Source organism: Lepeophtheirus salmonis, chromosome 4, assembly GCF_016086655.4.
Source record: "Lepeophtheirus salmonis chromosome 4, UVic_Lsal_1.4, whole genome shotgun sequence".
Lineage (NCBI taxonomy): Eukaryota > Metazoa > Arthropoda > Copepoda > Siphonostomatoida > Caligidae > Lepeophtheirus > Lepeophtheirus salmonis.
This window is the reverse complement of record NC_052134.2, coordinates 13,864,616-13,879,683: the sequence shown is the minus strand read 5'-3', so window position 1 is coordinate 13,879,683 and position 15,068 is coordinate 13,864,616. Positions and strand designations below refer to the sequence as shown.

The 15,068-nt window shown below is 29.9% G+C and overlaps 1 long non-coding RNA gene across 1 annotated transcript; it reads left to right on the top strand.

The window, feature by feature from the left end:
* Positions 1–7,489: 7,489 nt before the first annotated feature.
* LOC121116844 (uncharacterized) lies at positions 7,490–15,068 on the top strand. The gene is made up of 3 exons (XR_011779665.1): positions 7,490–7,745; positions 9,922–10,084; positions 14,590–15,068. It is a non-coding gene; the product is annotated as an uncharacterized lncRNA (long non-coding RNA).

Genomic DNA, 15,068 nt, shown 5'->3' with positions numbered 1-15,068 from the left:
AATCGCCGTGGCTCGTGGACAACACACTGGGGAGAAATGATTCTCTTCAACTCAAAGTGCGTAGGTTTGCACCCAAGTGATTCCTAGAGAAAGAAATATAGTTGATGTATTTGGACTTCACATAAGATTCATTAGTTAATTGGGGTAATTGTAATACTATGATGTTTATTTATACTTAATCAGTGTAAATCCATGTAACCCATTCAAGGAACAAGGATTTAAAAAAAGCCTATTTGACAATTGTAGGCTTGTTAGAAGATAGAAAAACAAATAACAAACATTTTTTGAAGCATATATAACTTACTCCAGAATTTGTTAAAAAATCGGAAACTACTGAAGTACCAATCCTAAAAAAATGGATATAGGTAGATACTAAATAAAGAATTTATTTATAATCAATAATACATACATACAGAATATATCAAGGATATTTCAGTCATTGGGGTTTTCAAAACACGGCAGGGAAGTAATGGAGGTATATTAAAGATAATGAATTTATGTATTAAGAGTAGACTAAGGATTTGTGAGCAATAGCTCAATCACTCAAAAAATTATTCATTTTGACCTTTTTGAGAAAAATTGCTCATTTTCCTAAACTGGTATGAAAAAAGATAGAGAATAATGGGATTCTAGTTAGATCACACAACAGCTGTTGATTGATTTTTTGAGCTTTTTGAAGGTTAAACTATGTATATTACGCAATCAAGGTTAAAATGTGATAATGTGATGCGATGCCTCCAACTAAGAAAACTCCGGAAGATCTTACAAACTTCAAATTTTCTTCAACTACTGATGTGGGTGTCTTATAGTATGTTCAAAATTACAAATACTTATCGAAGGGAACAATTAAAGGGAGAAAATCTTTTAAAAATCTTGATTTGTCCATAAAATATAGCAAAATATTTCAAATGAATTATAATAATTATAAAAAACAGTTATTGCATTAAATTATTCTAATAAAACTGTTTTTTATTTAAATACAAAGTGCTCAATTTTGATATTTTGGAAGTTAATTTTATAAAATTTTCCGACACTTTTTTTTGCTAATTTCGGGGTAAAAAATCCTCAGTCTAATAATGAGGTTATAATGGTTACTATTTAAAAACATGATTCTAGTAAGGTATAAATCTTGAAAATTAATGCTTAAAATGTAGGTTTTAGTAATTAAATACATACTGAGCATTTGGACGAGGTGGGTCACTCCACACTTCCTTGTTTCTATTAACCCTTAAATTTCATTTTAAAGTGACCATATTCTATGAAATTCTTGTTTTGGTTGTAGATAAGAGTACTGAACTTAAATGAAACTATGGTCATATGCAAATATTATTTATTTCATGCAAGGTTAGAAACTACTCCTTGATGAAGTCCTAGATCTAATCTTTTACATTGTGATTTCAGTCAAAAGTAATTTCCTGTTTTCCTTGTTAGATGTATTTGCGTTCCGAGGCCATTTTATTTAACACAAAATGAATTTATATCTTTTCAAGCGAATGAGATTCAAGTTCGAGTTTATCTAGAAAATGTAAGCAAAGAACCATAAAATAAATACAAAAAAAAAAGCAAACAAATTCCTTATATATTTAATATTGTAAATCATAATCAATTATCTCCTCAAAATAGGTGATCCTAAAGATACTCTAAAGAATATTGCTAAAATTAGATTAATAGGAAAAAACATATGACCTTGAATTCTGAAAGATTTAAGAAAATCATTGCACCATGTTCATTTTTTTGTAGAGAACAGGTTTTTTTCTCTTCGCTCTCTACAAAAGTGCCATATATAGAGAAATAAGCACTTATATAATATGATACACGAATAATTTTTAAACGCTTATATCTCGAGGTTCCGTGACTGGAAATAAAAAATTCCAGCGCAAGTAGCTCGGTTAATTTTTTGGCTTTGTTTTTGTTTTTCTTACTCGTATCAAGCAAAGTCGTTTACGATGAATGATGAGGTCAAACGTCATTTGGTTACCACTCTCCTCCACGCCGGTAGGTCAGTCAATGAGATAATCAAGGACACTGGAGTATCTAGGACTTCTGTGTTCAAGGTCCAGGAGCTTGTAAAGGATGGAAAAGATCTGAAGGAGGGTGTTCGGACCGGCAGACCATGGAAAATCAATGTGGATGAGGTGAAAGAGGCCTTCACAAAAACATTTGACCACCTCAATCACCTGATTTGAATCCCCTTGACTACAGTATGTGGTGGCAAATTGAGAAGAAGGCCTGTGCCACCCGCCACCCGAATTTGGACTCATTGAACGCCAGCGTCAATGAGTAATGGACAGCCATGGAAGACTATTACATCATCAATGTGTGCAAAGGCCTTACGTGGGCGCTTGGAGGGTCTCATAGTAGCTGATGGTGGTTATATTCAGTAATTATATTAATTTTTATACCATAATAAATTCTCTAATATATAATTCTCAAAAAAAATACGTCATACGAATTTTATTACACATTTAATTATTTGCTACAAATAGTCTGCGTATTTATGCAACTACCGGTATAGGTTAACCATTTAATTTCTTTTATTTAGCTGACGTTTAAATTATAAATAACCTTAATTACCCATAGATAAAATAATATACAGTCATACGTATTTTCTTTTTTTGACGGTGCACGTAAGTCAAATTCATATATATGAAAGGAAAAACTTTAAAAAATGAAGCATTGACTGGTATTATTGTAAATTGGTTTCTACCCTTTGCTAAAGTTGATGTTCTTTGCTATATATTGAAGATATTAATCTACACCTGTCTTAATATCCCAAATTGCCATTTGAAATCCATCTTTTACCACTTTTTTCTTCTTGATGGTTTCATCCATGTCATTCTTATTTTCGTTATGATCAAGGTTGCAGCAATAAATAAACATAATTTAGGTTGATATTTTGTAGTTATATTACGGCAATATTTTAATTGTCTTGTCGTCTCATTTGTTAGAGTAGTTTTAGGTAATCCTAGTATTGAACACACATGCTATATATATTTAGGGTATAAAATATCCATTTATTAAAGTGGTGACTTGGACTCCAGACATGAAACTTGACAGGTACTTATTAAAAAACATTCGTGAATAACTTTGCTTACATGTTTTTTCAGTTTTCTGCGAGTAAACGTTCAATATATACTGTCTAATCCACTTGTAAAAAAATCTTCTATATCTGTTGATAGTGCCTCTTCAAACACTTGAACTCTCCTCTTATATTATCCTCTACAACTTTAAACTTTTTCCTACAAAATAGTTAAATAATTCAAGAATAAATCTGTAAGTATCAATCAAGTCAACTTGTAAATAAAAATTCAAGTCACGACCAAGGCCCTCTTTTTTTATATTGGTCCGGTTATGGAACAAATCGAGTGGATTTTTAGGAAGCCTAGTCTTAGCAAGTAAAGAATAGTTCTTTGAAACGTTCTATTTTTTTCTGGAAAATCCCATCCCTACAAAGAATTTTCAATACAAATACACACTAATACAGACTAAGTACGGTACAAACGTTATTTTACAAAGTCAGTTGTTCATTATGTCTCCTTAGGCCAATATAACCGTGTCATCTTTTAATCAGGAAGAAAAACATTGTTCACTTTAGTGCAGTTTGTGCAATTTAAATGGTAAAATGTAGTGCATCACAGTCCCGTAGAACGTGACGTCATGACGGAGACTTGGTTGTGGGGACAATGGCGAAAGTCTCAATCTTATCAGCTTGTTTAGCTGTTGTAGATCATGTTTACGGTCCACTACTTCTCGTTGTCGAAGAAAGTTACAGGACTGAGCTTATCCTTGACGAGGGTCAATAATTTGCGGTTCCTTGTCAACCAGACTTCCTTCATCTTCTATGTCAAGATGCACCTCTTCCAGTGCTTGTTGGAGGTCTGCTTCATGTCAGCTCTACCGCCCATTGGACTGTCCCTTTTCTGACTCCGTAGTTTTTTGTTAGTACGGTCATCGATGTCAACAATCGATCGTTTGAGGCCCGCCAGAAACGCGGGAATCCTCTTCTTGTCGCTTTTTGCATTGTAGGATTTACGTTCTGACTACCCAGTTAGCTTCTATTTCTATCCTGTAGACCGTACAGCTATGGTATGATAGCTTCTTGGCAATTGCGAGAGAATTTTGTCCCGTTCGAATCTTTCGACAAAAGCCTACCTTTTCCCTTGCACCAAGTTTGTTTGTTACCTATTTGAACGAAAATAATCTTGCTTAAACTAAACACCTGACCTCATATTTCTTGTAAAAAAATCCTATAAAATTTAAATTTTCAATGTTATAGCAATAACTAAAAAATGTCCAGAGTTACCTATACATCCCTATATACAAACAATCCAATATTTTAGAGACATATTGAAGTCCATAACAGACTTTTTATTGAAAATTGTGAGATTAGTTTTGTTATCGAAGAGTTTCACTTATATTTCGTTTAGAATCTTTGCTTAAAACTTTAATTATTTTAATGTAACAATCAATCTTAGCTAATTTGAGTGAAGTATACAGCACCTCTAAAGGGTTAATAAGAATAATTTGTTCTTAGAAAGTGACCATAATTTGTTCTTAGAAAGTGACCATAATTTGTCCAAGAATACAAAGGTAATCCATTCAGAATTTTAAGAAAAATCCTTCTAGCCTGCTTTTTTGTTGTCCCACATATATTAAAGATATTAATTGAAATCTATATATATATATATTGTTTTTTATTACTTATATATTAATACAACTGAAACAAATGATAAAAATTAATGAATACAATATATAAATTGTGATTTTCATGGAATTAGTCATCTTTTACAGGAACGTTTAATACAATGTATTACTCGTGTTATAGACTAATATAGCATTTCAGCTTTTGAAATATACGTATGAAGGACACATTGGCTTAATCCAGGGACACGTTGACCTATTTTTATTCATTTACAGCCTCAACAGATTAATAAAAAAATAAACAATTGAAAAAAAACATATGCATCTATTATTTTTTTTTTTTTGCCAAATGTTAATTATTTTGCTGTAGATTTATTATTTAGCTATTATGAGAGACAAAGAAATATTGATTTGTCTATGAATATTATATAAGTTATACAATATACATTGAATTTAAGTTCGTGATTTATCTATATTAATATGAAAATCAAATTTCTATTTCCACCCTTTTTGAGTTGTTCATACGTAGAGTAAGATTATGCTGCTTCAAACCATACAAGATTTTATTTATACTAAATAGATGAAAGAAAAATTTCAAAAAATAAATTTCAAATCTTAAATTTAGAAAAAAAATCAGAAATCCAGTTTTTTTTACATTATTTTTTAATTTTTTTTTCCAAAACTCTACAGTGGTATACAAAAAATTAATTGTTTCTGGAAAATATATTTGTAATATATAATTTTTTACAAAAATGAAGTTTAAAGTAATAAATTTTGATCTTATACTTTAAGAAATAATCTGTTTTTGCTGAAAGTCATAACAACACTCTCGATTTGAGAATGACATTTTGTAAGCTGCCCCCCACACACACTAGTAAATCATTTATACTTTTATTTTGTAGATAAAAAACTAGCAATGACTTACTCTGTATTGCTTGGCACGCCCAAACAGGAAGCAGGAAATCACATAGATAATAATCAATTTTATGAAAAGATTTTTCTTGATGGAAAATCAATTTCCTATTTTCGATAAAAATTGCCAGATCAAAATTCACAAAGAAAATTACAAAAAACTGTTTTGCACAAATTTTGCAAAAAAATATGTAAAAATCATATATTGGCATTATAAAAAAAAAACAAAAGCCTAACAATATTTTTTTCTTAAAGAAGTAATGGGGAATTATTGTCTAAAAAATAACACTCAATAACTGGTTCATTTTTGCAAATATTTCAAAAATTTAAAAAAATGTTCTGGAAAATTAAAACACTCCAGTTTAAAAGTAGTTTTATATTTTTATTTCCAAAACAGATTGTTTTGCATAAAAAAATTTTAAAAATTGAAAATTTACGTTCGATAAAATATTAGACAAAAAATCTCCGAAAAAATAAAAAAATTACTCAGAAAATGACAAGTTTTTCATGGAAATATCAATTTTCATCTGTCAAATTTAAATGCAAACAAATTTCCTGACAAATTTCTACGAACTTTATTTTTTCTCAAAATCTAATATTACATTATTGGCGCATAAAAAAAAATTGCAATTTTCACTTCTTTTTTTTTTTTTCACATAATCTTTTTTTATTTTGAATAAATTTAGAAAATGTTGTTAATCGAATAGATGTTTAAAATAATTGTGGATCCGATGAAGAATTCTAGTTCAGTTACGAGTCTTTCATACCCAGTCATAGTCAAATCTGAAAACTCTTTTTTCTAGTCCAAATAGTTTCCGCCTAGTGCTGGAAGTACCAATATCATTAAAGTTAACTACAACCAGTGTCCGAGTCTCCAACTCTGATTAGTGAGTTATAATTATATTTAATAGATTACCAAATAAACTGAATAATATTTTTTTCACTTCACTTCTTTGTAATAAAGGTAACTAAAGAAAACAGAATACGCTGACAATAGGCCACGTGACCCATTCAAATCCTTAAGTAAAATATGTATTTGCTATATAAAGAGTTGTCAAGTTCTAATACTAGCGAATAAATGAGCGCCGCTCATTTTTTATTGAGCGGGAGCGCGCTCATTGTTTTAAAAACGAGCGGGAGAGAACTCAGGATTTTTTGAGCGGACTAACGCTCTGGTTGTTTTGTAGTTATAATTCAACACCATTTCTAGTCTCATTGAGCTCTAGAATACAATTTTTGTGCTTTGAGAATCTGATAATAATCTGATTTATATTCATTTGTAAAAATAAAATTTTAGGGAAAAATATATGAAAATAAATTATATTTCAAATATTAAATATTTTGAAAAAAAAAATTCAAACATAAAATTTTCTTTCTCCTTTCCATTTTTTTTTTTTTTTTCATTACTTGGTAGAGTAATAAATAGTTAACTACCAGTAACAAATAAGATTCAGAATGGTAAATTAAACATTATTTTTCTGATGGCGATTACGATTCCCATTAATTGTCCCATCACTACTTATGAGTCCTCAACAAATCATCAGTGCTGTTACTCTACGTATTTCATGAGCAACACAATTTATTGTGCGATGGTTTGTAAAAATTAAACAAAAGTAAGACCATCTTATGCAAACACTATTCAAATTGCCAACTACAAAATATCTCACTACTGAGAAAATGAAAGTATTTAAAGCTTCAAATTCATCTGGGACTTACATGGTTAAAATAACGGTTGTTGGTATTAGTAATTGTCTGTACTTTTTGATATATGAAGTTGTGGAAGCACTCCCAATACAACAGCCCTAATACATTGAAACGGGAATTAACGCATAGCAACATAGACGGAGAGAAGTTTTGATAAAATACTCATTGTTATACTAACAAAAAAAAAGTCATCATCACATATAATCGAATTCACTCTCTTTCTCCTTACTTCACAAGTCCTTAACAGTGTTAGAGGGACGGGTGAGCGAAAGTACGTAACACTCCGCGCCGGGGACTAAAATACATTCTTTCAATGGTAAGCGATGTTGCATATATTTGTATACATGTGTGGTGTACTAAAAGTGTTTCAACTAAAGAGAATATTTTTTTCTTCATCCAAACGTTCCCAAAAGTTGTGTTATTCCTATTTGAGTCTTCGTTCAAGACATTTAACAAGTTTTTTCTCATTTTCTTTCAAGATATAAAAGGTAAGTCAACTATAGTGCTTAACTTTTGTAAATAGAATATATAGACGTTAGAATGAGGTTGAGTTAATTTTTGTACTTCCATCATGCAAACAACTGAAAATTTTAATCCATTATAATATTTAGAGGCCCCATTTTTAAGGAAGTATCAATCACTATATTGAACGAAGCTCTTTGATATTTTTATTATCTATTCAATAATAAAAGTTATTTTGTTAACGTCATCAATAAGTGTCTTGTTTCAATATAGTTTTCTCTGGGGTTTTATTGGTGAAGTAGCTGGTTAAGAGGAAGCTTTAGTTAATTGTAAAGTTAGATAGGCGTAGTATTTTCTGAAAATTACTCAAATTATTCACTTTCAATATTTTTGGACAAAATTTGGCATTACTTGGACTCTCAAAACAAATTGAAAAATTAATATTACTTACAATGATAGATTTTTTTTTTTATTTAAGGAAAAGTTGATCTATTCAAAAAATTAAAACCTCATTAAATATTATTTTCGTGAAAAAAGTCAAACTCTCCAATTATTATATTGACTTAACCCGTCAACAAGACGCAAAACTAAAAAATTTGAGCTTGGCCGTACTCAAAAATTGATACATTCGAACTCGACTGAACAAAAAGCTCAAAAACGCCAGCTTGACATATTTTTTAAAAACAAAAATTTGATTTAAATAACAATTTATCATATTGTACTAACAATAAAACTAAATTTTACATATAATCCAAAATTTTGAAAGTGGCCAAACTCAAAATCCATGTTCAAACACTACCATTTGAACTTAACCCAATTCAAAAATTGGCATAATCGAACTTGACTCAAAACAGAGCTTAAAACTCCAACTAGACCCAGTCAAAAAAATTTTATATTGTCCTAATACGAACTTGACTCGACACAGAACTCCAAATCTCAATCTCCACTGATTTCGAAAATTATTATATTGTCCTAGCACAAACTCAACTATATACATTATTAAAAAAATTGAATGGGATTGAACTTGCAATTTGATAAATTATTCTAACACTAACTCGCTTCGACACATCATTCATAAATTTGAACTTGGCCGAACTCGAAAAAATATATATTGTCCTTACATAAACTCGACTGAACACATAGTGTAAAAATTGAAACTAGTCCGAGCTCCACAATGGGCTTGTATCCAACACTATATAATTAATTGTATTTGAATAATAGTGAATACTTTTTTTGTAATAGACTATATATGTAAAATAAAATATTTTTCTGCAAAGCAGGGAAATTATGAAATCTCAAAAAATGGAGGAAAGGACTGACACAGTTTGTTAAAATAGGCGGGGAGTTTTACTCTTCCTTTGTACATATGTGCAACTCCCATGTTGTTATTGTGCGGCATAACGGTTCAAACATTCACCCATCCTCTCATTCAAAAAACATATACTGTATATCATGTTGTATTACAACTAACGGAATATTTTGTATAAAGTTCCCTTTTAGCTCTTAACAGTAGAACGATGGTGGTATAGGAGTTCCCTTCGCAGGGATTGCTCATACTAAAAATAAACCTACCCATTTCAATATAGGTCAAAGGAGTCATTTGACTGCAAAATTATTTTGACATTTAAAAAAAGATTTTATGAACACTATTCTGAGTTTATTACTAACAAATAAAAGTGTAAGGAAAAAAAAAGGAAATTAGCTAAGCTGTCATAACTTTTTGTTAGATAAGCTTTAAGCTTTCTTGGACTCCTAGTATCAAAATTGATCCCACGTTTGTTTCAAAACTTTTAAGAACAACAAAATAATGATGTTTGAGTCTGATAAAATGACTAAAGATGCAATAAATGCTCCAAAAGATCAAAGAAATATTCTTCTAATATGTCTGAGTACATGTTTGAACATATATAAAATTGATAGATAGAAGTCCACTGAAGTAGAATATAATGTTTTTTGATAATATTTTTGAAAAGACTCTGAAACGTCCTCTAATCGACTTAATGTTATTATGCTTAATAAATACATTTTTTTGGAAGGCTTGAAAATTAGATAATATTTTACGAGAAAGTATGTGGTATATGGTATTCAAAAATGAGCTCATCGGGGTTCTAGTCTTAAAAATATTAAAGTTGAGTCGTCTCTCAAGTATAAAAATCTTGAGGGTTGTTAATTTTCTTTTCTTTACTGGTTTACTCTCTTTAGGCATAAATATGATGGTTAAAACATTGGCATTGCGTAATATTATTCTTCGATCTCAAAGAATTCGTACATTCCATGCTCCTTCCTCTGCTAGGACCATTACTGCAACAGAGGCTGACAAAATCGTCTTTGAAAAGTTCAAGGAAGGAAATTCTGATGCCACCTCGTAAGTTAAATATGTTATATTACATTACTTATTTTTGATTATGGAGTGAGGATACTTGTAATTGAATTATGTTAAGGGACTATTAGAGTGTTGCTATATCATTTAATTTTGTTCTAATATTGCACTTATTGTCGATCAAATCAGTTCCTTGAAAGATTATTTAATAATAGTACATTGAAACCTGCACAGATATAAGGCCCACGTAGGTAGGTTTTATAACAAAATATGATAATTAGACATTAAAAAATTAATGGAAAACATTTAAAATTACAAAAAATATATAGATATTTTTTAAATGGGCATTGAAAAAAAAAATAATTAAAAAACTCTGTTTTTTATTTTCTAAACTAACCATAAACCAGCTCACCCTATTTGGCCTCAGTCATTATCCTTATACTTACCAAATTTTGATTAGGGCCGCTCAATAAATAAGCACAGCACTGATTCTTGTACCCCAATTCAGAAGACCAGATTTAATAAAAAAACTGTGTTTCAATCTGAGACAGTAAGGGGTGCAAATCTGTGTGAGTGGGGTACATGCCCCTCCAGCATGAATATTTTAAGAATTCCAAAAGTTAGAAGGGCTCCCAAATTGTAAAAAAAAAGTTAAACTAATTAAGCAAGAATTGTAATTTATTTACCAGAAAAATCAAGATTCTAAATTCATTTTCAAAAAATAAATCAAAAAATCAAAAATGGAACAAGTAGTCTAGGACTGTAAAAATTTTATATTGTGAAGAGGGTTTCATAGTCGAGGGAGCACGTAGACTAAAGGAGGTTTGAAATATTAAAAAAAAAAAATTATCCAAAGTTCGTCTCACAAAGTTGTATTTAAAAAAAAATTCGAATTGTGTAAATGTGTAGCGAAAAATTTAAAATCGTCCTCTCATGTGAAAATTGTTCCACCCAGCAGCTTCCCTGAGACATGACTTTGACACTAATTTCATTATGTTTATATAGTTATATGTTATTAATTCTTTCAAATGTGGTAATTAAGGAAATTTTCTTAATATTTGGATAATTCCATATACAATCGTTAGGTGACATACTTGAGACGGTTTAGGTGTAGACAAAAGCGAATTGACTATATTTCATATGGGTTAAGGTGGATTTTATATAATAATTTCATTGCAATTACACACAATATAAGATTAAGTATCGTTAATTTTTTAATCAAATTGTATTACTGCTTCAAAATAGATTTATCAATTTATTCATCATCGATTGCCCCTAACCATTAACACATATAAATGTGAAGTTCATACATTGATTCCATTGATCCATTTGTTATTATAACAGTCTTATCAGGAAACAGGTAGTTATCTACCCACCTGTGTCATATTTAAGTTTAAACTGGAGATTGTTTTGCAAACTTAAGTAAAAAATAGTTCACTAAGACAGTGAGAATAAAAATTAAGTTTATTTTCAGTGAAATTTAATAACTGAAATATACATTTTTTATTCAATATGGCCTAAGTCAGACTCAATAACAGCCTCCAGCCTTTTTCTGAAGCTGCACAAACCTTACGGAGATATTCTCATAACAAGTGAGCCCATGCAGTCTTGATTGTGGCCTTCAAATTTTTCGCAGACCTATTGAGGATTGTTGCAGGCATCTCCTTCGAACTTTGCCTAGATGGAATAATCCAAAGGCTTAAGATCGGTGGAGCTGGAACATGTTCAAGCTTGGCTCAAGACAACTTCTTCTCTCTTGTAGCCGTTGTAATGAGATGTGCCTTCATCCTTGTTCTTAATTTTGCTCCCAACCTGTAGTTTAAACTCACTCACATTTATCTTTTTGGCGATAATGCGAATCGTCCCCACTGGATTTCCGGTAAGGCAGTTTTTTAAACGCATGATCATGTCCCCTTTTTCTATATTGATTTTTGATTATCCTTGGGTTTCAAATCGCGTTTGCATGTCATACACGGCCTTCCAGTTGATCCTGAGGTCATGGGCAATCCCAATTAAGGTCTTCTTGTGCGCAAACATTAAAACAAAAATATTCAAGGTTCCAATTGGTCGTTTTTGACAATTTAGGCAACATTTAAAAACAAAACAATTTTCAATTATTATTAGAATATAACGAATCCTTACTTGTGTAAAAATTCATTTAAAGGTCGAGCTTTAAGCGTTTATTATGTGTAAACTCAAATATAATGCATGGGGTACAGTAAATTATAGGCAAGTAGAGAGCAACATAATTTCGAGTATAAGTTCAATATTCTACACATCATTTTTACATCTATATACTATGCTACTCTTAATTGTACAATTATTTTATTTATGTCTTCAATATTCAATTGATTGCATATACTTAGTAGTTTTTTGCTCTCCGTGTGAACGCTCATATAAAGTTACTAAAACGTTAATGGTATGCTGACGTTGAGCATATAAATGTTTGTAGTGTCAAATATCTACTGAAAGTAAAATTATCCAACGCATAAACTCTCATTCTCTTTGCATAAATATATATATTTCAAATTGTGCTATACATGTTTTCATATAAAAATGTGAAGTTATGAACAGATGTTTGTGAATCGTTGGAGATTGAAAGTAGGTCAACGTTAGGCTGAGTGTGACTAGGGGATATTTAATTCCAACTGATTGAATACTTCACTCACTCATAGTGATATGATTATTATTAAAGTTGTAGAAACTCTGAGAATTAGAAGAATATTTGGAAGGAAATTAGCTAAGCTGTCATAACTTTTTGTTAGATAAGCTTTAAGCAGCTATGAGACAAATAAAATATATACAGATCCCAGACTAATGCCCATATTTATTTGAGAGAGATCTTGAATTATACTCCAAGTTAAAAGATGATTTACACTTATAACCCCCCAAAAAATCATCAGTGTCTCTATCTTTGTCTCATGAGCATACGCACTAGTAACTACATTGCACTTGGTTGTTCCCTTCTCAATAATTAAATAATAAGAGCATTGAAAAATAAATTGTTGTCTAGTCACTTTTTGGTTTCTTTTCTTTTAGTACTCCAACTGTGCAGATTTTCTCCAAATCTAAATATTATTGTAGGAAAGGCCGCTTTAACCTTCATGATTGGCTCTATGGCAGATATAAATGGTTTCATTTTTTTTTTAAGAAAACGATTTGAAGCTGGTTAAGGTCTCCAAGTCCTCCTATAACACCAGCACTGATTTTAATTCAATAATTAGTTTGAAATAATTAATTGTTTAAATGGAAAAAATTAAGCTCACAAAATATGTGAACAATATGGCCGATTTGTAAGCCAAATATTTATGGATTAAAAATAGAGCCTCGAAACTTGATGCAAATTTTTTCCAGAAGGAGTGTCGAGAAGCAAAACAGTTGATTTTCAAATCAATTACTTGTTCTGTCTAAAAGAGTACATAAGGCTACAAAAAAAAAAACATTGATTTTAGCAAAAGTTTGTATTTTATTTTCAAAAACTAACTGAGACAAATAGGTCTCTGATAATTTTTATAAGCTTAGATTCAAATTTTTTGCCATTTTGCATTCAACTCTAAATATGTCTAGGACAGAGGCCCTAGTGTTCCAACGTTCTATTGTCTTGCAAATATTTTCTTTTCGGTAAGCCTTTGATATATCTATTGATTTAACGTTATTTATGTCAATATATATGTACGCTGATTTATGATAAAGACATATAAAATAGTTTATTAATTGATAAAAAAAGGTATTTATAGTATATATGTTACCCAACAACACAAAAACAAGGTAAAGTTGTTTTTTTTTTTTTCAAAATTGAATATGAATCTTCGACAAAATAGCATCAAATTCATTTAACAAGAGAGGTTCTGATTGAATCTTGGAAGGTGTTAAAAAGTCATCATCAAGTAGGAAAATTCATTGACATGTTGAAATAGTTGTATGTTTGTATATACAAGGCCACAAGATGAGGGCAAATTAAGTTCCATATATCTAATAAAAGTTCTAAGCTATGAGTAATATTCTTGTCTATCTAAACTTATTTCACAAATTTTGAACACAACGTCAATAAGTGATTGAAGAATGTGAGTGAATTATTGTTTATGTGATGTAACAAAAAAAAGTTGAATTATCCCTTTGTCTTTATTTTTCTGCGAAATTGTTTTTTATATTAACTGACGTCATATATAGACGTTATATTCAAAACTTGCGCCTTAATCTAAGATACATAGGAATTAAAACCTTTATTTGATTAAAATGACTTACCCATTTGGCCCCGATATATCATCCATTTATATATAATCTATCAATTGCTTATTTTTTAATTGTAACAATCAAATTTGGCTACTTTAATTGGTACTTGCGGCCTCTCCCAAGGGTTAATAATTATTTTTTTTTGTTATAAGCAGAGGAAAATTTGTTCAAAAAATATATATGTAATCCACACTCATTTATAAAACAATCATTTAAAATAGTTTTTAGGTAGATCTACAAATATTCAAAACCACATATTATACATTGCACTACTTGAAATCACTACTTTAAATATTAATAAATTGATTTTATTTCAGAGAGTCTGATATTAAAATAGCCAAAAACAATGCAAGAGTTTTCACACTTAACTGGATGTTGGCAACGTTTGCCTTTCTTGGAATAGGATTCCTTTCCTATTTGAAATTTGGACCACATGACACTCTTAAAAAGAGCATCAAACGACATGAGCAATAATAATATATTTCTCCCCAAATCATATTTATTTTTATCGTTTCTGTTTTTTTTTTTTTTTTTTAAGCCTTTAAAATTTCATGCTGAATATATTTACAAACATTCCATTTGAACTATAAACTAAATGTCTCGGAAACTTTTCTAAAAAAAAAAAAATCTTCTTAATTTGAAAAAGAATATTTTCTTATACAATTTATTTAATTTACCGATATTTTCAGACTACTTTGTAGAAAATTTCAATTATTTAAGTTATTTATTTTTTAAATCAATCTATCGTATATCATGAAATTTGAAATTTTAAAAATAAAGTACAAAACCAAAACTA